The sequence below is a fragment of the Eurosta solidaginis genome, chromosome 3 (assembly GCF_040869045.1).
Source record: "Eurosta solidaginis isolate ZX-2024a chromosome 3, ASM4086904v1, whole genome shotgun sequence".
Lineage (NCBI taxonomy): Eukaryota > Metazoa > Arthropoda > Insecta > Diptera > Tephritidae > Eurosta > Eurosta solidaginis.
In genome coordinates this window covers 66,035,776-66,062,091 of record NC_090321.1, presented here as the reverse complement: position 1 = coordinate 66,062,091, position 26,316 = coordinate 66,035,776, and the positions used below count along the sequence as shown (strand labels likewise).

The 26,316-nt window shown below is 38.9% G+C and overlaps 1 protein-coding gene and 1 pseudogene across 3 annotated transcripts in view; one reads left to right on the top strand and one right to left on the bottom strand.

The window, feature by feature from the left end:
- Positions 1–26,316, top strand: part of Gprk1 (G protein-coupled receptor kinase 1) — a 175,560-nt gene that overhangs the window by 7,531 nt on the left and 141,713 nt on the right. The gene's annotated exons all lie outside the window — the stretch shown is intronic.
- LOC137247264 (uncharacterized) lies at positions 8,756–11,358 on the bottom strand (annotated as a pseudogene).

Here is a 26,316-nt window from a genome sequence, read left to right as displayed (position 1 = left end):
GTTTTTAAATTAAATTAACTGATATGAGAGGGGTGAAAGAACTACTACTCATAGAACAAAGGAGTGAAACTACAATTAGTTAAAACCAAAGAGAATTTTTTAGATGAATATAGTGTTGCTTTTTCGGGTATTTAGTTGGTTAAAATATTACAAAAAGTGTAATTATAGTTATAACAGTTCGTCACACGATTCATTTAAAAAACTCAAAAATAGAACGAAAAAGCTGTGTTAGAATGAAGATAAAACATACCGAATTTTAATTACGAATAATTAGCAGTAAATCCACGGCCATAAAAGCTCATAATTTAAAAAGGCATGTGTGCTGAACTACCGGTTGCGGAGAGAACTAAAATGATCCCGGAAGGGTCCCAAGATGATAATAAAATTCCCGGACAGATCCCGAAAATCATCCAGAAATTAACCAGGAGGGGTGCCAAAATGATTCCGAAATAGTTCCGAAAAATTCGTGAAATGGCCCTGATGGGATCCAGAAAACCATCCAGAATTGATCTCTGAAGGGTCCGCAAATGACTGCGAAATAGTCCGGAAAGAGTCCCGAAAAAACTCCGACGGAATCCCGACAGATCCCGTAAATAATACGGAAATTATCCCGGAAGGGTCCCAAAATGATCCCGAAGTAATCCAGGAAAAAGTCCCGAAAAAGTCCCGAAATAACTCCGACGGTATCCCGGACAGATCCCGAAAATGATCCAGAAATTATCCCGGAGGGGCCCAAAATGATCCCGACGGGATCCTGCAGGAATCCCGAAAATCATCCAGAAATTATCCCTGAAGTATCTATCCTCAAATGATCCCGAAATACTCACAAAAAAGTCCCAAAATGTTTTTTACGGAACCCGATATAGCCCTGAAAAGGTTCCGAAAGTACGCTGACGGGATTCCGTATGGATGCCGAAAAACATCCCGAAATAATGCCGGAAGGGTCTCCAAATGATCTGGAAATAGTCCCGAAAAAGTCCCGATTTGACCCTGACGGGATCGCGAAAACCATTCATGAATCTGAAGGGATCCCCAAATGATCCCGGAAAAGTCCCGAAATAACTCCGACGGGATCCCGGACGAATCCCGAAAATCATTCAGAATTATCGCGAAATGGTCCCAAAATGATCCCAAAATAGTCCCGAAAAAGTCCCGAAATAACTCCGACGGGATCCCGGACAGATCCCGTAAATCATGCAGAAATATCAAGGAGGGTCCCAAAATAATTCCGAAATAGTCCCGAAAAAGTCCTGAAATGACACTGACGGGATCCCGGACGGATCCCGAAAACCATCCAGAATTCATCTCTGAAGAGTCGGCAAATGTTCCCGAAATAGTCCGGAATAGTCCCGAAAAGCTCTCCAAATGATCTGGAAATAGTCCCGAAAAAGTCCCGATTTGACCCTGACGGGATCGCGAAAACCATTCATGAATCTGAAGGGATCCCCAAATGATCCCGGAAAAGTCCCGAAATAACTCCGACGGGATCCCGGACGAATCCCGAAAATCATTCAGAATTATCCCAAAATGGTCCCAAAATGATCCCGAAATAGTCCCGAAAAAGTCCCGAAATAACTCCGACGGGATCCCGGACAGATCCCGAAAATCATGCAGAAATTATCAAGGAGGGGTCCCAAAATGATCCCGAAATATTCCCGAAAAGTCGCGAAATAACCCTGATGGGATCCCGGGAGGGTCCCCATATGATCCCGTAATAATACAGAAAAAGTCACGAAATGACCTCTAAAGGGTCTCCAAATAATCCAGAAATAGTCCCGAAATTACCCTAATGGGTTCCCGTACAGATCCCGAAATCCATCCAGAAATGATTGCGGAAGGGTCGTTAAACGATCCCGTATTAGTCCCGAAAAAGTCTCGAAATGACCCCGACGGGTTCCCAAACGGATCCCGAAAACCATCCAGAAATGATACCGAAAGGCTCCCCAAATGATCCCGAAAAAGTCCAGGAATGACCCCGACGGGATCCCGGATGGATCCCGAAATAGTCCCGAAAAAGTCCCGAAATGATCCCGACGGGATCCCGGACGGATCCCGAAAACTATCCAGAAATGATGCCGAAAGGGTCCACAAATGAGCCCGTATCAGTCGAGAAAAAGTCCCAAAGTGACCCCGACGGGATCCCGAAAACTATCTAGAGATGATGCCGGAAGGTACCGCAAATGGTCCCGAAATAGTGCCGAAATGACCCCGACGGGATCCCGAACGGATCGCGAAAACTATCCAGAAATAATGCCGGAAAAAATGATTCCCTAATAGTCCCGAAATTACCCTGCTGGGATTCCGAACGGATCCCGAAAACCATACAGAAATGATGCCGAGAGGGTCTCCAAATGATCACGAATTAGTACCGAAAAAGTCCCGAAATAACCCTGGCGGGATCCCGGACAGATCCCGAAAACAATCCAAAAATGTTCCCGGAAGGGTCTCGATATGACCCCAACGGGATTACAAATAAGGCGAATCTAATTGTAGAACCATTTTAATACGGCAGCAGGCGCGTTGGAGTGAATGAAGAGTTACAAAGAAACATACAGGTAAAGCTAATAAAAACAATTGGTGGAGGGCGGATGGTGGGAGAAGGACCGCTGTTCGTTTTTCCAAAATTGTTTAGATCTCGATCTGTATGTGCCAGATACCAAAAACTATTGATTTAGAAGAAAATCTATATTGAGTTATAACAATTTATAGATTTTACACCAGAGGGTGAGAAAGGGGGGGGCAGAACGGAGGGTGTCACTGCTCACTTTGTAAGCCCTCGACTTATTTGACCCATTGAGTCTGTGATATTGGTAAAGGCCAGTATACGTAAAGTTATAATGTTTAAAAATTATTAAAAATTAATTGCTCGAAGGAGTCGTGGGACCCCCACCCCTCTTTCCATGTTCGGAAAAAATTTCGCTAGTAGACTACTGTCTGTGTCGCAAATTTCATCAAAATCCGTGTAGCCGTTCTGGCGTGATTCAGTCGCAAAGACTAAAAAATATAATAATTAAATTACAACTGTTCCTAGGGGCCGGGGACCTCCCCCCCTTTTGAAAAATATATAGCGAGTAGATCCTTCTAGACTATTGGCTATATGTGTGCCAAATTTCATCGAAATCCGTCTTGCGTGATTGAGTCACAAAGACAAACGTCTGGACAAACATCCAAACATCTAAACATCCAAACTTTCCCATTTATAATATACTAGCCTTTACCCGCGGCCCCGTCCGCAAGGAGAAAATGAAATATATGGGCTATTCACGTTAGCCTGCTTATCAAGTTATCTGTTTAAAATGTTGTTTCTGGGTAATGCATTTTATATTTGTAATTGAGTAAAAAAAGAACGAAATGAGCTGATAACCTGATAGGATCCCCAAATGATCCCGAAATTATCCATAAAAAGCCACGAAATGACCCCGACGCTATCGCGGACGGATCCCTAAAACCATCCAGAAATGCCCCCGAAGGGTCTTCAAAAGTTCCCGGAATAGACCCAAAAAATTCGAAATGACAACGACACGATTCTAGAATTATCCAGAGAAATGATCGCTGAAGGGTACCAAAATGATCCCGAAATAGTCCCGAAAAAGTCCCAAAATGATCCCGAAATAGTCCGGAAATGACCCAGATCAGATCCCGCACGGATCCAGAAATGATCCCAGAAGGGTCCCAAAACTATCCCGAAAAAGTAACAAAAAACTCCAAATTACTCCTACGGCATCCCGGACGGATCCAGAAATGACCACGGAAGGGTCCACAAATTACCCTGATGGATCCGGCAAACCATCAGAATTGATGCCGGAAGGGTCCCCAAAAGATCCCGAAGTAATACAGAAAAAGTTATGAAATGACTCCTAAAGGGTCCCCAAAAGATCCCGAAATAATACAGAAAAAGTTATGAAATGACTCCTAAAGGGTCCCCAAATGATCCCGTATTAGCCCTGAAAAAGTTCCGAAATGACCCAGAAGGGCTCCCGGACGGATCCCGAAAACCATCCAAAAATGATCCCGAAATAGTCCCGAAGAAGTCTCGAAATGACCCTGACGGGATCTCGAACGGATCCCTAAATGACCCTGACGGGATCACGGACAGATCCCGAAATCCATTCAGGAATGATCTTGCAAGGGTCCCAAAATGATCCTGAAATAGTCTCGGAAAATTCCAGAAATTACCCTATTGGGACCTCGGACGGATCCTGAAAACCATGCCTAAATGATCCCGACAAAGTCCCGAAATGAACCTGACGGGATCCCATACGGATCACGAAAACCATCCAGAAATGATGCCGGTAGGTACCCCAAATGATCCCGAAATAGTCCCGAAATGACCCGACGGGATCCCGCACGGATCCCGAACACCATCCAGAAATGATGCCGGTAGGTACCCAAATGATGCCGAAATAGTCCCGAAATGACCCCGACGGGATCCCGGAGGGATCCCGAAAACCATCCAGAAATGATGCCGGTAGGTACCCCAAATGATCCCGAAATGACCCCGTCGGGATCCCGGACGGATCCCTAAAACTATCCAGAAATGATTCCGAAAGGGTCCCCAAATGATCCCATATTAGTCGCGAAAAAGTCCCGAAATGACCCCGACGGGATTCCGGACGGATACCCAAAACCATCTAGAAATGATGCCGGAAGGTACCCCGAATGATCCCGAAAAAGTCCTGAAATGACCCCGACGAGATCCAGGACGGATCCTGAAAACCTTCCAGGAATGATGCCGGAAGGGACCCCCAAATGATCCCGAAAAGTCCCGAAATGACCCAGAAGGGCTCCAAGACGGACCCCGAAAACCATCCAAAATTGATCCTGAAATAGTCCCGAAGAAGTCCCGAAATGACCCTGACGTGCTCTCAAACGGATCCCTAAATGACCCTGACGGGATCACGGACAGATCCCGAAATCCATCCAGGAATGATCTTGGAAGGGTCCCAAAATGATCCTGAAATAGTCTCGGAAAAGTCCAGAAATTATCCTGACGGGATCTAGGACGGATCCTGAAAACCATGCTTAAATGATCCCGAAAAAGTCTCGAAATGAACCTGACGGGATCCCGAACGGATCCCTAAAACTATCCAGAAATGATGCCGGAAAGGTCCCCAAATAATCCCCTAATAGTCCCGAAATGACGCTGACGGAATCCCGGACGGATCCCGAAAACCATCCAGAAATGATGCCGGTAGGTACCCCAAATGATGCCGAAATAGTCCCGAAATGACCCCGACGGGATCCCGACGGGATCCCGGACGGATCCCGAAAACCATCCAGAAATGATGCCGGTAGGTACCCCAAATGATCCCGAAATAGTCCCGAAATGACCCCGTCGGGATCCCAGACGGATCCCTAAAACTATCCAGAAATGATGGCGGAAGGGACCCCAAATGATCCCGAAAAAGTCCCGAAATGACCCTGATGGGATCTCGAACGGATCCCTAAATGACCCTAACGGGATCACGGACAGATCCCGAAATCCATCCAGGAATGATCTTGGAAGGGTCCCAAAATGATCCTGAAATAGTCTCGGAAAAGTCCAGAAATTATCCTGACGGGATCTAGGACGGATCCTGAAAACCATGCTTAAATGATCACGAAAAAGTCTCGAAATGAACCTGATGGGATCCGAACGGATCCCTAAAACTATCCATCCAGAAATGATGCAGAAAGGGTCCCCAAATGATCGCGTATTAGTCGCGAAAAAGTTCCTAAATGACCCCGACGGGATCCCGGACGGATACCCAAAACCATCTAGAAATGATGCCGGAAGGTACCCCAAATATCCCGAAAAAGCCCTGAAACGACAACGACGGGATCCCGGACGGATCCAGAAAACCATGCAGAAATGATGCCGGAAGGGACCCCAAATGTCCCGAATTGACCCCGATGGGATCCCAGACGGATCCCGAAAACCAACCAGAAATGATGCCGAACGGATCCCTAAAAAGTCCTGAAATGACCGCCACGGGATCCCAGACGAATTGCGAAAACCATCCAGAAATGATGGCAGTGGATACCCCAAAATGATCCCGAAATAGTCCCGAAGTGACCCTGAAGGGATCCCCGAGGGATCCCCGAAACTATCCAGAAACGATGCCTTAAAGGTTCCCAAATGATCCCGAAAAAGTCCTGAAATAACCCCTACGCGATCCCAGACGAATACCGAAAACCATCCAGAAATGATGCCGGTGGATACCCCAAAATGATCCCGAAATAGTCCCGAAATGACCCTGAAGGGATCCCGGACGGATCCAGAACACCATCCAGAAATGATGGGGAAAGGGTCCCCAAATTATCCCGTATTAGTCGCGAAAAAGTCTCGAAATGACCCCGACGGGATCCCGGACGGATCTCGAAAACCATCTGGAATTGATGCCGGAAGGTACCCCAAATGATATCGAAAAGTTCCTGATATGACCCCGACGGGATCCCGGACGAATCCCGAAAACCATACAGAAATGATGCAAAAGGGACCCCAAATGATCCCGAAAAAGTCCCGAAATTACCCCAATGGGATCCCGAACGGATACCGAAAACCATACAGAAATGATGCCGGAAAGGTCCTCAAAGGATCACCTAATAGTCTCGAAATGAGAAATAGTCCCGAAATGACAACGACGGGATCCCGGACGTATCCCGAAAACCATCCAGAAATGGTGCCGGAAGAGACCCCAAATGATCCCGCAAAAGTTCCAAAATGACCCCGACATGATGCCGGACGGATCCCGAAAACCATCCAGAAATGTTGCCCGATGGGACGCCAAATGGTCCCGAAAAGTTCCCGAAATGACTCCGACGGGATCCCGGATGGATCCCGAAAACCATCCAGAAATGATGCCGGTAGGTACCCCAAATTATCCGAAATAGTCCCTGACGGGATAGCGGACGGATCCCGAAAACCATCCAGAAATAATGCCGAAAGGGTCCGCAAATGATCCCGTATTCGTCGAGAAAAAGTCCCAAAATGACCCCGACGGGATCCCGGACGGATCTCGAAAACCATCCAGAAATGATGCCGGAAGATACCCCTAATGATCCCAAAATAGCCTAGTAATGGCCCCGACGGGATCCCGGACGGATCCCTAAAACCATCCAGGAATGATTACGGAAGGGGCCCAAAATGACCCCGAAAAAGTCCCGTAGTGATCCCGGAAACCGTAGAGAATTTATCTCTCAATGGTACGCAAATGATCCCGAAAATAGCCTGACGGGATCCCGGATGGCTCCCGAAACCCATCCAGAAATGATGCCGGAAAGGTCCCCAAATGATCGCGAAATAGTCCCGAAATGATCCCGGAATAGTCCTGAAAATGTCCCAAAATCACCCCGACGGGATCCCGGACGGATCCCGAAAACTATACAGAAATGATCCCGGAAGGGTCCCAAAATGATCCCGAAAAAGTCCCGAAATTACTCCGGCGGGATCCCGGACGGATCCCGAAAACCATCCAGAAGTGATCCCGGAAGGGTTTCGATATTACTCTAACGGGATTACAAATAAGGTGAAGGTAATTATAAAACCATGTTAATAAGGCAGCAGGCGCGTTGGAGCGAATGAAGAGTTACATAGAAACATACAGGTAAAGCTAATAAAAGCGTGCTAATAAAAACAATTGAAGGAGGGCGGATGGCGGGAGGAGGAGAGGACCACTGATCGTTTTTCCAAAATTGTTTAGATCTCGATCTGTATGTGCCAGATACCAAAAACTATTGATTTTTGAGAAAATTTATATTGAGTTATAACAATTTATAGATTTTATACCAGAGGGGAAGAGAAGGGAGGAGGAGGGGGCCGGAGGGTGTCACTGCCCACTTTGTAAGCCCTCGACTTATTTGACCCATTGAGTCTGTAATATTGGTGAAGGCCAGTATAAGTAAAGTTATAATGTGTAAAAATTATTAAAAAGTAATTGTTCGAAGGGGTCGTGGAACCCCTACCCCCTTTCCATGTTCGAAAAAAATTTCGCAAGTAGACTTACTGTCTGTGTTCCAAATTTCATCAAAATCCGTGAAGCCGTTCTACCGTGATTCAGTCACATATACGAAAAAATACAATAATTAAATTATAACTGTTCATAGGGGGCGGGGACCTCCCCCCTTTTCAAAAAAATATAGCTAGTAGATCCTTCTAGACTATTGGCTATATGTGTGCCAAATTTCATCCAAATCCGTCCAGCCATTCTTGCGTGATTGAGTCACAACGACAAACGTCTGGACAAACATACAAACATACAAACATACAAACATACAAACATCCAAACTTTCCCATTTATAATATCTGTGGAATTTTGACAAACCGACTTATCTCAAATCTGACAACTTCTCAGGAGAGCTAAATATGTGATTTGAATAAAACTGAAAGATATTTAAGGCAAAGTATACAGCGGATATAATAAAAGGAAATTTGCTCCGCATTTTGAAATGTATTTCTTAATTTTTAATGCAGTACTTTTCTTTAAAATGCCTTTAAAATGATATATGTTGTTATGTCAAAATTTTTTTATGTAAAACTTATACTTATTTCAATTAAGTTGTTTTGTCAAAACTATTTTCTACATAAAATAGATAAAAATTTCCACCTATTTTAAAATAGGTTGTTTTGTAACACTTAGCCAAGCAAACAAGTGTGAAATAAGGTGAAACGTAAAAAACACATAGTATATTTTTATGGAAATCCAATAACTTTTATGAATAGTTACATATGCATTTATTTAAAATATTAAATTTTATTATTATTATTAAAATCTCGTTATTCATTTTCTTCGATTTCATCAATATCTGAGTCTACTTCCACTTCGCAATCGTCTTCAACTTTAAAATTTTTTTAGTAACAGTGGAACTCTGTATTTATAAAAGGTAACACATCCAACAAGTCTTTCTTCTTGCTGGAAGAAATAGCCAGGGGTCCTGCGTAGAAATTATTTAACGAAAAATCCAAATTTTTTCGTCGTCTTTGATTAATATTTAACTCCTTGAAACTTTCATTACAGTCAAAGGAATTCTTATAATGCAATACGCCTGGTGTAGACTTTTTATACCGCAACCAGCGTATCTTTTTCCATTCGAATTTCTCGCCTGTGGGAAAACATAATTTAAAAGTGAATAAATGAAGTATATATTTATACATATCATCAAAAGTTTAAAATGCTGCCTCCGGGTTTGAAAACTTCTCTTTATGACTATTTCAAAAAGAAATTTTTGCAGTGTGCTGCTTATTACATTTTTTAAATCCATTTTTGACAACTTGTGAGCCCGGGGAAAATATTTTCTACTATAACTTATGATAATATGATAATGCTTAACAGATTTGTAAAAGTAAAACGACTTCACATAGTTTTACAGATATGATCGAAATGTGAATGTATTATCAATCGATCTTCGCTGCAAGTTCGAAAACGATAAATCTAAGAAAAACGTTTAATAACGCTCTATCTCAGAATTTTTCTATAAATCCCATATTTTAGTGGATAATGTTTTGGGCTTATGCTAAAAAAAATAAGGTGTTATTAAAAAAATACTGGCATAGGGCGCTAAGAAAATCTTCATAAAGTTCTTTTAAGATATACAGATATAGTATAGTAGATTACTGAGATAGGGCCTTCTCGAAACGCCAGCAGACCTAAAATGATTTTTCACTCAGACTTTGATAAAATAAAGTACGTGTGTACCTGAGCTATTTGTTGTTTTCCAATTAAAGTTATTTTTTAACAAGCCGGAAAAATCAAAGAAGTCGTTTTGTTTTAGTTCGTGAACGATATACTTTTTGTTCGCAGCTGCGATAAGGTTTGCCCAATCATGTGGATGTTGGATAGATCCTGAAGAATTTTTTTTCTGTTTTTCGATTTGGGCATGTACTGTGTCACATTCCATATGGGTGTGACCAACTACAAGAAATTTGTGGTCAATATTTTCAATAGTTGTGCTTTTTAAAACCATTTGGAACATTGCACAGATATTGGCATTGCGATTTGGCCCAGGGCATGAGTAAAATAATGTATTTGACCATCGGAGGAACCGTTGAAAGGCATTTAAAAACACACGACCCTATATCATTTGATCCCCTCTTTGCGATTGTCTCATTCCAAATGAAACAATGGGTTTTGTTCGTAGATCCCTCATGCAATGTGAAATTATATGCCCATAACGGACGCTTGTAAAAAAACATTGATGCATTTATATGTGGAGTCGGCAAACATTGTTGTAAATCCATTGAAAACATCATGACAGATTTGTCGGCTACAGCAAGTTGTTTATCGGCTTTCTTACAGCTATAGGCAAAGTCTGCTCGGTCGTGATGCTCTTTTTGTAGTGACTTAAGACTAGATTTTTCTTCGGCGTCCAAAGAATTTTATATTTTCAACAAAAACTTCTCGCAAGTGTTGAACAAATCAAGCTGCGGCTTTTTGAATTTGATATTCAAAGAACGAAAAATTTCACAATATTTCGATTTTGAAACTGGATCATCAAATTTTTCCGCATACAGATTGTATAACTTCGAAATATTGAGATCACTTTGGAAGTACAACATGTTGGTGTGTCTACGGCTATAATGACTTTGATATTTTGGTATGCTGCTCATGTGCTCCAAAACTTCATTATACTTTTCGATTGAGAGTTTGTGTGATGGAGCGTGTTTTCCGCGGCGATCTCCCTTAATAAGTCCACCACACTCCAGCTGAAATTTGTATTTGTTTACTGTTTTGATCATTTGTTCGGTTTCCCCAAATATTTTTAAGAAACACATTTTACATACCCGATGTCTTGCGGAACTGATCTCAAAGTGATACACATAGTTATTTTTGCGATCTCGAGGATTTGCTGATTTTCGAAAAGTTTCAGAATTTTTCGCCTCAACTTCAATTAAACTTGATACAAATTGTCGGCGTTTAGTGTAGTCCCCCAAACTCCAATAATTTTTAAAAAGGGTTTTCTGCTGGTCAAAGTTTAGTTTTAAGTGACAGTTCCTGCGGCATTTTTTTAACCCTTCAATTTGTTTAGCTGGCATTTTTTTAATTTTTATTAGTATAGTACTCTTTACCCAAATTTTTGTTTTGCTTATTAATTTTTTTCATTTCCTTGATTCTTGGGGGAGAATCATTTTCTTCGGGTAGATCCCAATTAGTACTATAACTTGCGACTAACTGATCTGTCTTCGATATTCTCCGAAGTAGAACTCAAATTCGACAGAGTAGATGGTACATAATCCGAGTAAAGGAAATCTGTCTCATAAAAAATATCTTCATTATCACAAGATTCTGGACTTTCTGTATCACTTTCACTGTTTTTCGTATTTTGTTGTTGCACGTTATATGAATTTAGTATATCAATAACACCAGTATCAAAAGATGTCATTGTCTCATTAGCCACTACGGCTCTAACACTAATCCATCATAATGAAAATATGGCTTTGACACACTTGGTTCTGATAAATTAACTAGATTTGTATTTTTAGACACTTTCCTAGTCATATCTGCCATCTGGCGTCCCCTTTGCATATTTAGTTTTAATGGTTTTATTGTAACCGAAATCACTTATTTTTGAAATTTTTTCAATACAGCACTTGGCAAAAGCACTTATTTATAGACAAAAAATATATTGAACACTCTTTTCACTTTTACAAAAGCACGTATTTCAAAATAAGACGTCTTGTTTTTTCAAAATTACCCCGATACTAATTTCACAAAACAAACTATTTCAATATAAGTTGCCAAAAAAATTAATTGTAATTTGACATGACAATTTATTTGGAAAAATGTTGCTTTGTGAAATACGATTTTTATTTACATGGCCGCCTTAAATCGAAATAAGTTGTTATAGAAAAACTACAATGATTACAATTATTTGAAGTTTTTTGAATTTTTCGACTTAACTGAGAAAAGTTGTTTTCACCGACCCAGTTTGGAAAAAAATGAGTTAAGTTGATTTTTCGGATACTGTAACTTTCTAACTAAACATCATAGAAATAAACCAGTAAGACCAAAATATGCATACTAATAGGCAAAATTACAAGCAATTAATATCTAAAATATTTCCTATCTTGAGTTAAGTTGTTTTGTCAAAACTCCACAGATATATATTAGATATTAGATTATAGAGCGTATGTAAAGATGCTGAGAAAGCAGCTCCTGCTTAATTTTTGCCAACAGATGGTGAGCAGACAACTGCTGCTCACAATAATACACTTCTGTAATCATAATAAACTTCTGTAAATTCTGGCCCGCATACGTACCCACACAGAGTCGGTGGCTTATTTATGTCCTGCCTACTGTTCATCACCACGTGCCAAAACCCATCTATTCAAATGCAATTTGGAATCAACATCTCTCGTAAGAACTTTCTTATGGTCCAAATTCTTCTTCTTATGCTTTGCTTGTAACAAAATTTGGGAGTTGGTTACTTTTCCATGTCAGATGGCGCCAGTTCTCCATAAAAATGCGGGCAGTCTACTCATAATGCATAAGATTGACTAGAACGCATCTATATGAAAATCTGCTTATGTGTCGGGGCTTTTAGCGCAATTGCATTGACACCGGCCATGGTGCTGGTGGCGCACGAAAAATCGCGCCAATATCCAATTATGGCAACGATATAAATTTGATTTATTAAATGTTATCTACCAGAACCGGAATAAGTGCGATCCACTTGAATTTTTAATTACATAAATACATCAGAGCGACACATCACCAGAAGCTTGTGATCCTAGCCGTCCCTAAAAATACGCCCAACTCAGCATAAAGATCAAAATTATATGTATATTGGAACGATTTTCCGTCATCCCTTGTCAAATTTGGTTTTGAGACAAACCGGTTTCGGCGTTGTGCCATCGTCAGTGTCGATTTTCGTTCGATTCGTTTCGTTATCGTGTTAGCGGCCGAGCGGAAGGACAGACGGTCGACTGTGTATAAAAACTGGGCGTGGCTTTAACCGATTACGCCCTTTTTCACAAAAAACCGCTATCGTCCTAGAATCTTAGCCCCTACCAAATTTCACAAGGATTGGTAAATTTTTGTTCGACTTATGGCATTAAAAGTATCCTAGACAAATTAAATGAAAAGGGCGGAGCTACGCCCATTTTGAAAATTTCTTTTATTTTTGTATTTTGTTGCTCCATATCATTACTGGAGTTGAATGTTGACACAATTTACTTATGTATATACTGTAAAGATATTATTTTTTTTTTTAAATTTGACTTAACAAAATTTTTTTTCTTTTTAAGTGTGCGTGGTTCTTCTCCGATTTTGTTAATTTTTATTAGGCGTACATATAGTAATAGGAGTAACGTTCCTGCCAAATTTCATCATGATATCTTCAACGACTGCCAAATTACAGCTTGCAAAACTTTTAATTACCTTCTTTTAAAAGTGGGCGGTGCCACGCCCATTGTCCAAAATTTTAAAAATTTTCTATTCTGGATCATACGTTCAACTCACCTACCAAGTTTCATCGCTTTAGCCGTCTTTGGTAATGAATTATCGCACTTTTTCGAAATTTTCGATATCGAAAAAGTGGGCGTGGTTATAGTCCGATATCGTTCATTTTAAATAGCGATCTGAGATGAGTGCCCAGGAACCTACATACCAAATTTCATCAAGATACCTCAAAATTTACTCAAGTTATCGTGTTAGCGGGCGGACGGACGGACGGACGGACGAACGGACGGACATGGCTCAATCCAATTTTTTTTCGATACTGATGATTTTGATATATGGAAGTCTATATCTATCTCGATTCCTTTATACCTGTACAACCAATTGTTATCCAATCAAAGTTAATATACTCTGTGAGCTCTGCTCAACTGAGTATAAAAAGCGAGTCCGGTGGAACAATTATTGACCATATACTTTCGGATAAAATAGATAAAAACTTTGTCTTTAGATGAAAACCCTATTTCAGATCACAGACTTATTTCCCTAGTTGTATGTAAAAGTAAGGAAAAAAATATATTGCTGTATAAATCTGTCATTGAAATCTTTGACTACAATAAATTTGAAGAAACTGATTTAATAACCTCTTCTATAAACAATTCAACTTTTACAAATTTCTATGACAGTCTTTGCGAAAATATTAAAAGTTGCACAAAAACCATTCAAAAATCAAACAATTATAAAAAATCGTGAATGAACAAGGAATTACTTTCACTAATAAAAAAGAGAAATAAAATTTACAAATTAAAGAAAAGATATACTAATAATCTATTTTTCGAAAACGAATTCCAAAGATACAAAATTAAAATAAGAAATAAAATAAACTATTTAGGTAAAAAGTATTATGGAGAGCAGATTGAGAATAATATCGACTCAAGTAGCAAAACTTGGAGAATTTTAAAAGAAATAATGTACGGAAAATCTCAAGAAAGTAATAATGAAATAGTACAACTAAATTATAAAGGCAATATTATAACTGACTCAAAAGAAATAGCTGAGTCATTCAACGACTATTTTACCAACCGTTACAGAAATACGCATCCCATTTCAGTTAACTTATTGTGACTCCGTTGAAATTATAAACGCCATAAATAGTTTGAATTCCAAATCAGCAAATGGGATCGATGGAATCTCGGTACGATTTGTGAAAAGGTATAAGGAAGCACTAGCGTCAAAATTAGCTGAACTTGTTAAAGACTTTTTCCATTCTGGAAAGTACCCGGAAGAACTTAAAGTAGGCTTAGTAGTCCCTGTACATAAAAATGGAAGCAAAGAGTTTTTCTCAAACTATAGGCCTATTACCAAACTTAGTACAAACGACAAAATTTTTCAAAGTATAGTTCTAGTACGATTAAAAACATTCCTGATACCTATATGACACTACTTTATTTTCGTGTATTTTTTCTTGTATTTTATCTTCAATTTTTTGTCGCACTCCCTCCTAATACGACTTCAGTACTGGTGTAAGTGTGTAAACTATATTTCAAAAAACTAACGAAATACAAGGAAAATACAATCTAGTTCATTAAAAACAAACGAGCCAGATTGTATTTCGATAGGTTTTTTTGACATTCGGCCGTTTTTTCTTTATTTTTTTCTGACACATGAAAATTTTGTTTTTAGTTTGAAAATTTGGTGCATAAATACACAATTAAAATCAACTTTCTTGTAAAAAAAGTGAACTATTAGAGACCGAAATAATTTTCGCGTGTTATTTGCATTGTTTTTATTGTTAAAAGTGTTAATGTAAAAATAAAATGTAAAACATAAACAAACACATGTCAAACTCACTAATTTTAGGGGAATAGTGGTCTCGCTTTTTCATTATAGAAATTGTTTTTGAGTTTTGAAGTTCCGATAAAGTCTCGTCAGTTTTTTTAGCTTGGAATACAAGCAAAAATAAACTAGTGTGATATATGCTTGAGGGACAAAAATATAATTTATAAAAATCTATTTGGATTTGTAGAGAAATCCATCACTTTATCGGCATGCATTAACTGCACCGAATTCATATATGAAAATTTAGATTAAAAAAAAAGATAAAAAAAAATTTGTTAAGTTAAACGGTTTTATTGAAAACAATACTTACATGAAATACGGGCGCCAACAGTAAGCACAAGATATACATTAATAACAGCCTCACACCCTCTAACAGAGCTCTGTATAATGCTGTTAAAAAAATTAAAAAGGAAAAAAAATATAAATATGCGTGGTTTAGTCATACTAAGTTTATGTTGAGAAAAGCTGATAATGATGCAATTGTTGTTGTACGATCGTTTGATGATCTGTCTGGTATTCCGGACTAACTTTATATTTTTATCGTTTTTATTATTTTGTTTTGAGTTCTTTAACTTATAATGGATTTCAATGATCTCTACATCGACAACCCTATCAATAACAGCCCTCTAAATAATGTTAACCAGCTTTCTTATATTGAAAATTGTTTTTATATATTGCATCAAAACATACTACGTAGTCTGCGGCAAAACTTCTATTCTCTACTGTGTAATGCAGAAACGTTTCCAGTCTACCCAGACATAATAGTTGTGTCGGAGATATGGATATATTCTCATGAGAATAGCTTTAATGATATTCCTAATTATAACTTTTTTGCAAATAATAATGACGGTTATTCTGCTGGAGGTGTGGGAGCTTTTGTGCGAAACACGTTTGATTGTACTATTGCTAAATACAACGTGCAAAGTGCTGGTATTTTGAAAGTTTTGCTAAAAAATGTTGAAAAATCTTTAGCCTTAATATGTGTATATAGGTTACATTCTGAAACTATTCAGGCCTTTCTGGAATAGTTCTCAGATTTTTTAAATGGTTTAAAAGAGAGGGATGTAGTTATATTAGGTGATTTGAACATAGATATAATGCAGTTGAATGCGGTATCTGAAAGCTACCTAGCACTATTGGCCAGTCACGGTTTTACATCGTACTTAAATGAGCCGACAAGGAACTGTTCTGGCACTTGTCTGGATCATATTTTTTGCCGTCTTAGCAGCTTGTGTGCGTGCACTGGCATTAATTTGGAACTAGGTATTACAGATCACAGTATGACTGGTGTCAAACTTGAGTTTCATATGAAAAAGAAAGATTTAACGAGCAATACAAAAACGAATATGATAAACTATTCCATGCTTAATGAAAAGCTGCTTTATGAGGATTGGGTTGTTGTCTACGCTGAGAAAGATATTTCAAAAGCATACTCTCTGTTTATAAATATATTGCATGGTCACATAGAATTCTCTAGTTTCACTTGTGCTCGACGTAAATTCAAAACCAAGCTTAAACCCTGGATGCATTCTGCCCTTTTAAAAAGTATTAAATTGAAAAATAAGTTAGGTGTTAAGTGTAGAAAGCATCCAAGAAATCTTGCGCTTCGATCTCGGTACAAAAAGTTGTGCAAAAAATTAAATAAAGACATAAAATGGCACCGAGATACTTATTTCCGGAGTAGACTATTGAGCTGCCATGGGAACACTAAAAAAGAATGGGAAGTTGTAAATAGCATTATCAACCGAAATAGCTCTGGTAGTGAACGGGTTATTGCTCTGAATAATTGCGGCAATATGATTGACGACCCCTCTGTTGTTGCTGGTATTTTTAATGATTTTTTTGTGTCTGTTGGTCAATGTAATACTTCTTCCTGCAACTGCATCATGTCCAGTGGTGACGCATCTATTTCTAGGTGCAGTTTTATGTTTGAACCCTTCACAGGCACTGAGCTCCTTGCAATAATAAAAAGTCTAAGCAACTCTGGCTCTAGTGGATACGACGGTATTTCAAATAAACTTCTTAAAAACATAGCCCTTAATTTGCTGGACGTACTAAAGCATTTATTTAATACTAGTGTTTTTACAGGAATTTTCCCCGATGCCTTGAAGTGTGCAATTATTATACCCGTGTTTAAAAAGGGTAACAGGGAAGATAAAAATAACTATAGGCCTATTTCACTTCTATCCTCTATATCTAAGGTCTTTGAAAAAGCTTTTAAAAATCGAATTATGCAGTTTCTAGAAAGCAGAAGCTTTTTTAGTCCAAGGCAGTTTGGTTTTAGAGCAAACCGCTCTACTGAAGATGCTCTCCTAGAATTCTGCTCTTTTATTTATCAAGAGTTGGACAATAAAAAAAATTGCGCTGGTCTTTTCGTAGACATAACCAAAGCTTTTGACACGGTAGATCATGCTATTTTAATAAATAAATTATATGATGCCGGTTTTCGAGGATTTATACATAAGTGGTTTCAATCATACCTTTCTGAAAGGGTACAATGCGTTAGAGTTTGCGGAAAGCTGGGGAAAACTAATCCAATCACGAGAGGGGTTCCGCAAGGCTCCGTGCTCGGTCCGATCTTATTTTTAATTTATGTTAATTCAATTTTTGATATGCCCTTCTTGGGGAAAGTCACTGCATTCGCAGATGATCTTGCGATGGCCTATAGTTCTCCTAACACCCTTGATTTGATAAGTATTATAAACCATGATGTACATCTACTGAGAACTTGGTTTGCAAAACATAAGCTCGTCGCTAGCAATAAGACCAAACTCATGAGTTTTACTTACTTACTTAATTGGCGCTTAACCGTCTAAACGGTTATGGCCGTCCAACAAGGCGCGCCAGTCGCTCCTTCGCTCCGCCAACCGGCGCCAATTGGTCACACCAAGGGAGTTTAAATCGTTTTCCACCTGGTCCTTCCAACGGAGTGGGGGCCGCCCTCTACCTCTGCTTCCATAGGCGGGTTCCGATAGAAACACTTTCTTGGCCGGAGCATCATCTTTCATTCGCATAACATGGCCTAGCCAGCGCAGCCGCTGCGTTTTAATTCGCTGGACTATGTTGATGTCTGCGTATAGCTCGTACAGCTCATCATTAAATCTTCTTCGGTACTCGCCGTCGCCAACGCGTAGAGGTCCATAAATCTTTCGAAGAACTTTTCTCTCGAACACTCCCAAAGCCGCTTCATCTGCTGTTGTCATGGTCCATGCTTCTGCCCCATATAGCAGGACGGGTACGATAAGTGACTTGTAGAGTATGATTTTCGTTCGCCGAGAGAGGACTTTACTTTTCAATTGCCTACCTAGTCCAAAGTAGCATTTATTGGCAAGATTGATTCTTCGCTGGATTTCAGTGCTGATGTTGTTGCTAGTGTTGATGCTGGTTCCCAAATAAACGAAGTCTTTTACTATTTCGAAATTATGGCTGCCAACAGTAGCGTGGTTGCCAAGGCGCATATGCGCTGACTCTTTGCTCGATGACAGCAGGTACTTCGTTTTGTCCTCGTTCACCATCAAACCCATCTTTACCGCTTCTTTTTCCAGCTTGGAGTAAGCAGAACTAACAGCGCGGGTGTTTAGGCCGATGATATCAATGTCATCAGCATATGCCAGTAATTGCACGCTTTTATAGTATATTGTTCCAGTGCGGTTAAGTTCTGCAGCTAGTATAATTTTCTCCAGCATCAAATTAAAGAAATCGCACGATGGGGGGTCACCCTGTCTGAAACCTCGTTTAGTTTCGAACGGCTCGGAGAGGTCCTTCCCAATTCTGACTGAGCTGATGGTGTTGCTCAACGTCATTTTGCACAGCCGTATAAGTTTTGCGGGGAAACCAAATTCAGACATAGCGGCATATAGGCAGCTCCTTTTCGTGCTGTCGAAGGCGGATTTAAAGTCGACGAAGAGGTGATGTGTGTCGATTCTCTTTTCACGGGTTTTTTCCAAGATTTGGCGCATTGTGAAAATCTGGTCGATGGTAGATTTACCAGGTCTGAAGCCGCACTGATAAGGTCCAATCAGCCGGTTCACGGTGGGCTTCAATATTTCGCACAATACACTTCAAAGGACCTTATATGCGATATTAAGAAGGCTGATTCCACGATAGTTGGTGCATTTTGCAGTATCCCCCTTCTTGTGAACTGGGCAAAGAACACTTAGATTCCAACCGTCGGGCATGCTTTCGTCCGCCCATATTTTGCTAAGAAGCTGCTGCATGCGCCTTACCAACTCCTCGCCGCCGAACTTGAATAGCTCCGCCGGCAATCCATCAGCGCCCATGGCCTTGTTGTTTTTCAATCTGGTTATTGCTATTCTAACTTCGTCATAATCGGGCGGGGGGACATATATTCCATCATCATCGATTGCGGGATCGGGTTCTACATCTCTGCGCGGTGAATTGCTGCCTCCATTTAGGAGAGCAGAGAAGTGTTCCCTCCATAATCTAAGCACTCTCTGGACATCAGTTACAAGGTCGCCGTTTTCATTCCTACAGGAGTTTGCTCCGGTCTTAAAACCTTCCGTCTGTCGCCGTATTTTTTGGTAGAATTTTCGGGCGTTATTCCTGGTGGCTAGCAGCTCAAGCTCCTCGCACTCACGCCTTTCTGCTTCTGCTTTTTTCTTCCTGAAAAGGCGTCTCGCTTCCCTTTTCAACTCACGATAGCGTTCACACACTCCTCTTGTCGCGCTCGCTTTTAACGTAACTCTGTAGGCAGCGTCTTTTCTTTCGGTTGCAACGCGGCATTCTTCATCATACCAGTTGTTTTTTCGTGGCCGCCGGTAACCAATTTTTTCCTCGGCGGCAGTATGAAGTGCTTTGGAGATATGCTCCCACTGCTCCTGTATTCCTTCAGGATGAGTTGTGCCCTCAGAGAGCAGGCGTGAGAGTCGAGTTGCGAAATCATTGGCAGTCTGTTGTGATTGAAGCTTTTCGACGTCTAGCTTTCCTTGTGTTTTTTGTTCCTTGTTTTTAGCCGCGTTGAGGCGGGTGCGTATTTTGGCTGCAATGAGTTGAGTCTAAATATAAAAAAACCACCGGATGTAAGTATTGTTTTTCATTCTGCGATTTGCGAGCGATTTGCGTTACATGACAATATGTGCCAAGATTTTCAATCCGGTACCTTCGCCTCGCTTGTGGCCTGTAGTAAGGACTGCTTCACGATAGACTATGTTGATGAATTTCAGTATCTGGGTGTAACGGTTGATACGAATATGAGCTGGGGTAACCATATATCCCGTCTAAAAAAATATCTTCAATTCTCTTTGCGTTGTCTTTATCATCTAAGAACTTCCGGTTCCAACAATCTTCTCAAAATAGTTTATTTTGCGGTCTTTCATTCTAAATTAAAATACGGAATCAGCTGTTGGGGTGGCGCCACCCTTAACAAAACCCAGCCCTTACTAGTATTGCAAAAGTATCCTGTTCGAAAAATATCTAATGTTAACTGGCTGAATCCATCGAGTGAACTTTTTAGAAGTCTAGGGATTCTCCCAGTCAAGGACCTGTATTATTTCAAAGTTTTTAAAAATTTTTTTCATTAGATGTGGCTACCTGCAAAGTATGAGGTCGGAAACATATAACCTGAGGACAAACTCACAAACTAGAATCGTTGTACCTTCGACCAGAACCACACATTCAAGCAAGTTTTTCACAATTGTTTCACGAAAACTCTTTAATATACTTCCCACCGAAATACGTACTTTACGGAATCTTCGGCAATTTACAGAAAGTGTTAAGTCCTTCCTCTTACGCCTCGCACACAATGAAATCGAAGCTTTGCTTCAGCCAACTACATAAACCGTTTATAATAACAAATACTTTATAATTTTAATTGCTTTTCCTTGCATTTACTCATGGGTTTGTTGGAAATTTAGCTGAATCTTTTTATATACTATAATGAAATTGAACAAATATTTATAATTTAATCACTTTATTTAACAGTCCACCCCACTGTATTTTTTATATTTGCTATAATTGACATTTGTCACTATGCTGAATTGGCATAAAAATGTCTTAACTTTTCCTATATCTACTTGTACATATATCCCATATATATAAGACTAAATTGTTTGCATTTACGATGTTGTTTTAATATGTACATACATAGATATAAGGAAAATGCCTAATAAATGAAATGAAATGAAATGAATGAAATACTAAAAGCTAGAAAATAATTAGGTAGGTCCTAGGTACTAGTCATCACATTCCTCATCAATCTAGGGCGTTGATCAGACAATTAAATAAAAGCGTTGGACGCGTAAACGTTCTATTGATAGTCATATATAAGACCAACTGAACCTTAATCAGTTTATGCTACGCCTCACATTTTTAGAAATTTCACGAGCCCAACGCTTTTATTTAATTGTCTGATCAACGCCCTAGATTGATGAGGAGTGTGATGACTAGTGCCTAGGACCTGCCTAATTATTTTCTATCTTTTAGTATTATTATTACTTAATATAAGTATTGCTTTCAATAAAACCGTTTAACTTAAAAATTTGTTTTTATTTATTTTATTCATAGGTCGCTTTCTATTCATGTATGTAATATTGGTTCCAAATGTGTACCAAATCGGACCACAAATACGATTTTTTTGAATATATCGATATTTGCGCCACCTAGCGGCGATTTTTTTCATAGGTCGCTTATTCTTGTATGTATTATGTGTTCCAAATATGAGCGAAATCGGACCACAAATACAATTTTTGTGAATATCTTGATCCTTGCACCACTTAGCGGCAATTTTTTTCATAGGTCGCTTTCTATTCATGTATGTATATAATATGAGCCAAATCGGACCACAAATACGATTTTTGTGAATATCTTGATCCTTGCACCAGCTAGCGGCGATTTTTTTCATAGGTCACTTTCTATTCATGTATGTATTATGTGTTCCAAATATGAGCCAAATCGGATTTACGAATTTTGTGAATATCTCGATCCATGCGCAACCTAGTGGCGATTTTTTCATAGTTCGCTTTCTATTCTTGTATGTATTATGTGTTCCAAATATGAGCGAAATCGGACCACAAATACGATTTTTGTGAATATCTCGATCCCTGCGCCACCTTGCGGCGATTTTTTTTCATAGGTCGCTTTCTATTCATGTATGTATTATGCGCTCCAAATATGAGCTAAATCGGACCACAAATACGATTTTTGTGAATATCTCGATCCTTGCCTCACTTAGCGGCGATTTTTTTCTTTTTATTGCATTGTCATCGGGTTCTGAACTACATATATTCCAAGCTTCAAGCTTGTAGCTTATCGGGAAGGTACTTAAATTTTAATTATAAAATTCGCGCTGGCCGTGCAGCCTGTCAAGTCAACCTAAATAAAACCGTTTAATAAAAAACGATCGCAAGACCATAATTTTAAATGAACTTTTTAAAACCTCTAATATCTCAATCCTTAATATTACCTTTTATCCTTAATATTACAACCTAATAAAGCCCGAAGCTTCATTCAAAGTTTCGGGTCTGTGGGTTATCGGGAAGTTCCTTAAAACTCGAAAGAAAATTTTCAATTTAGGACGATTTTTTAATTTTCACAATCCCTGGACCACCTAGCGAAAACTTTTTATCCTAATGTTGTATTGTCATGGGGTTCTGAAGTATGTTCACAGTTTTAAGAATCTAGCGCGGCGGGAAGCTATCCAAATAGCAGTTGCAAGATTCCACTGTTGTAAATGGACTTTCTTAATATACCGCTCCCTGTCCCATCTAGTAAACTCTTTTTTTCCTAAATATAACAACTCAATAGAGCCTAAAGTAACGTCCAAAGTTTCAGGTGTCTGGGTTATCGGGATGCTCCTATTTAATTTAAAAATTGGGACGACTTTTTGAATTTTCACTAGCCCTATACCACCTAGCGAAAATTTTTCTGTCATGTTGCATTGTCATAAGGTTCTGAAGCATGTTCTTACTTTCAAGAATCTATCGCTACGGGAAGTTATACAAATAGCGGTCGCACGATTCCACATGTTGTAAATGGACTTTTTAAATATCTCTAAATCCCTATCACATCTAGGAAACTCTATTATCCTAAATATTACAATTTAATTAACCCCGAAGCTACATCTGTTCAAAGTTTCAGGTCACTGGGTTATCGGAAAGTTTCTTAAAACTCGAAATCAAAATTTTCCAGTTTTTCCTTATGTTGCATTGTCGTGTTCCAAACTTCAAGACTCTAGCTCTCAAGGGAAGTGAGTTAAAAGTTGATTGCGAGACTCCTCAATTTTGTGTGGAAATTGGCGAAAAAACATCCAACGAAACATAAAGTTACCTTTTGTACCTTTCTAGTAAATGCCTTTAAGGCCATATTAAAAGAAAAATTTTTTTAAGACCTCTAGTACCAATGCAGCGCAAAATGTCTTATTAAGTGGTAAAACAAACTACCGATCGGAGAGACTCGTCAGTTGATCGACCACAAGGAATTGTGAAGAATACCATAAGCAAACAAGTAAGGAAGGCTAAGTTCGGGTGTAACCGAACATTACATACTCAGCTGAGAACTTAGCTGCGTTGGTTTCGTAGATGGTTTATAAGTGGTTTTTAATTCCATATCACATACGTTTGGGAAATATCGACCCATGACGTTTTTTGGAACGATTTTCCTTCATCCTTTGTCAAATAACGGAAAATCACCATGTAAGAAAATGAGCCTAGGATAACACTGGAATGTGTTTGTATGAAATGGGTATCAAATGAAAGGATCAAAGAGCATTTAAAAAGGGAGTGTGCCTTAGTTCTATAGGTGGACGGACGCCTTTTCGAGATATCGCCATAAAAGTGGACCAGGGGTGACTCTCGAATGTGTTCGTACCTTTCGTATGGGTATCACATGAAATGTGTTAATGAGTATTTTAAAAGGGAGTGAGCCTTAGTTGTATATGTTAAGGCGTTTTCGAGATATCGGACCAGGGTGAACCAGAACATCATGTCAGGTATATATGTAATACCACGAACAGTATTCCTGTCATGATTCCAAGGGCTTTTGATTTCGGCCTGCAGAACTTTTTCATTTTCTTCTACTTAATATGGTAGATGTCACACCCATTTTACAAAGTTTTTTACAAAGTTATATTTTGCGTCAAAAAACCAATACAATCACCATGTTTCATCCTTTTTTTCGTATTTGGTATAGAATTATGGCATTTTTTTAATTTTATCGAAATTTTCGATATCGAAAAAGTGGGCGCGGTCATAGTGGGAGATAAAGTGAGTACGTGAACTAAGTTTAGTAAAGATATATCGATTTTTGCCCAAGCTATCGTGTTAACAGCCGACCGGAAGGACAGACGGTCGACTGTGTATAAAAATTGGGCGTGGCTTCAACCCATTTCGCCCATCTTCAGAAAAAACAGTTATCGTCATAGAATCTATGCCCTACCAAATTTCACAAGGATTGGTAAATTTTTGTTCGACTTATGGCATTAAAAGTATTCTAGACAAATAAAAAGGGCGGAGCCACGCCCATTTTGAAAATTTCTTTTATTTTTGTCTTTTGCTGCACCATATCATTACTGGAGTTAAATGTTGACATAATTTACTTATATACTGTAAAGATATTGGCCCGTAGTCATAGTCGAAATAAAATAGAGTTGTATTGGTTTAAACATGCTTCTAAATTAAATATCATTTCAAGTCTGTTATAGTCCACTTAAACATTATTTTATCTCTAAAAAAGTATTTTAAATTTAAAATGACAAGAGCGCAATTTTAATTTTTTAAAATAGGTTTTAATTTGGTGGTCTGCTGTCAAAAGTTGCGAGAAATTAAACAATTTGCTATTTAAACGCAATGAACTTAAATTGAAGTGATAAAAGGCTTCCCCGACAAACAAATATACGTCAAGAACTAATTTATTATACCTAGAATACGTATTGATATGTTTGTGACGACAATTACACAATTTTAAAATGTGCCATGGTTACTTGGCTCCACATATGCGAAATTTTTAATTAAGACTATTCCGCATTCATAGATATTTGTGAGTTTTGATATTTTAGTTTCTTTTGAGGAAAAAGTAGAATCCTATACTGATTTTGGCATTAAATTTAGAAATAAATATTCAATGGAAGGAATTATTTACCACAGACGTCGATTTTTAATACATGAAAAAAAAAATTTCGGGAGACGTGTCAAATGACGCTTTTTAATTTCGAAAGCAATAATCCGAAGGCGGCATAGTAATACTTGTGCTCTGTCAAGATATTTTTGCAAAAAAATAAGCTTAAGACTTCCATGTGGTTGATGTAATTTTGGTGATATTGTTGTACTCAAAAAAGAATTAACTAAAAAGCCGTTTTGCGCTTATACAATTTTCCCCAGTTTCGCAGCCGTTTGAGGGTAATTAATGGGTTTTTGTGAATATCTATTAATAAAAGAACAATTTTTTATTTCCGACTTCGAATTATTGAATTACATTACAGAATTCTTAAATTCAATTCTGCTGGCAATTCCTCTTAAAAGAAAGCGTGAAATAAAACACGGAATACAACAAGAATTACCAACAACAATTTTAAGAACTGCTTGGTACGGGCGCTGCTGAACTTCTTCCCCCCTTTATCACCCTCTTAATCTATGTCATGATCGACTTGAGTTCAATGATTTTCTAATGTTAAAAGGACTTACACTTTGCAGGTCCAATTTCTTCTGGAGCACAAGCCAAAATGTCCGCAAAACCACAAGTAAAAACCCCGGAATGTATAGAATATTGCCAGTGCAGCGACTGAATTGAAAGTCGAGAAGATGGCAAGTATTACGAGTAATTCGAGATTAGAAAATCTCGCGAGAAGCTGTGTTCGTGATGTCTCGTTGAAAAATAAAATATTGCGAACAAAATTATATGTATAATAAATATGGTTTGAGTTAAATGTCATTGAAGCAATATAATCAACAAAAAAGTCACAAGTAAAAAAAAAACAAGTATATAAATACTGTCCATACAGCGATTAAGTAAGAATGTCGAGAAGCACGCGAGATTTACGAGGACTTCGAGACACGAGAATCTCGCGAGAAGTCGAGTTCTCGATTTCTCGGGTCTCGAAAATCTCGCTTGTGTTCGAGAAGAAATCGTAAGCTCTAGAAGAAAATGAAAAAGTTTT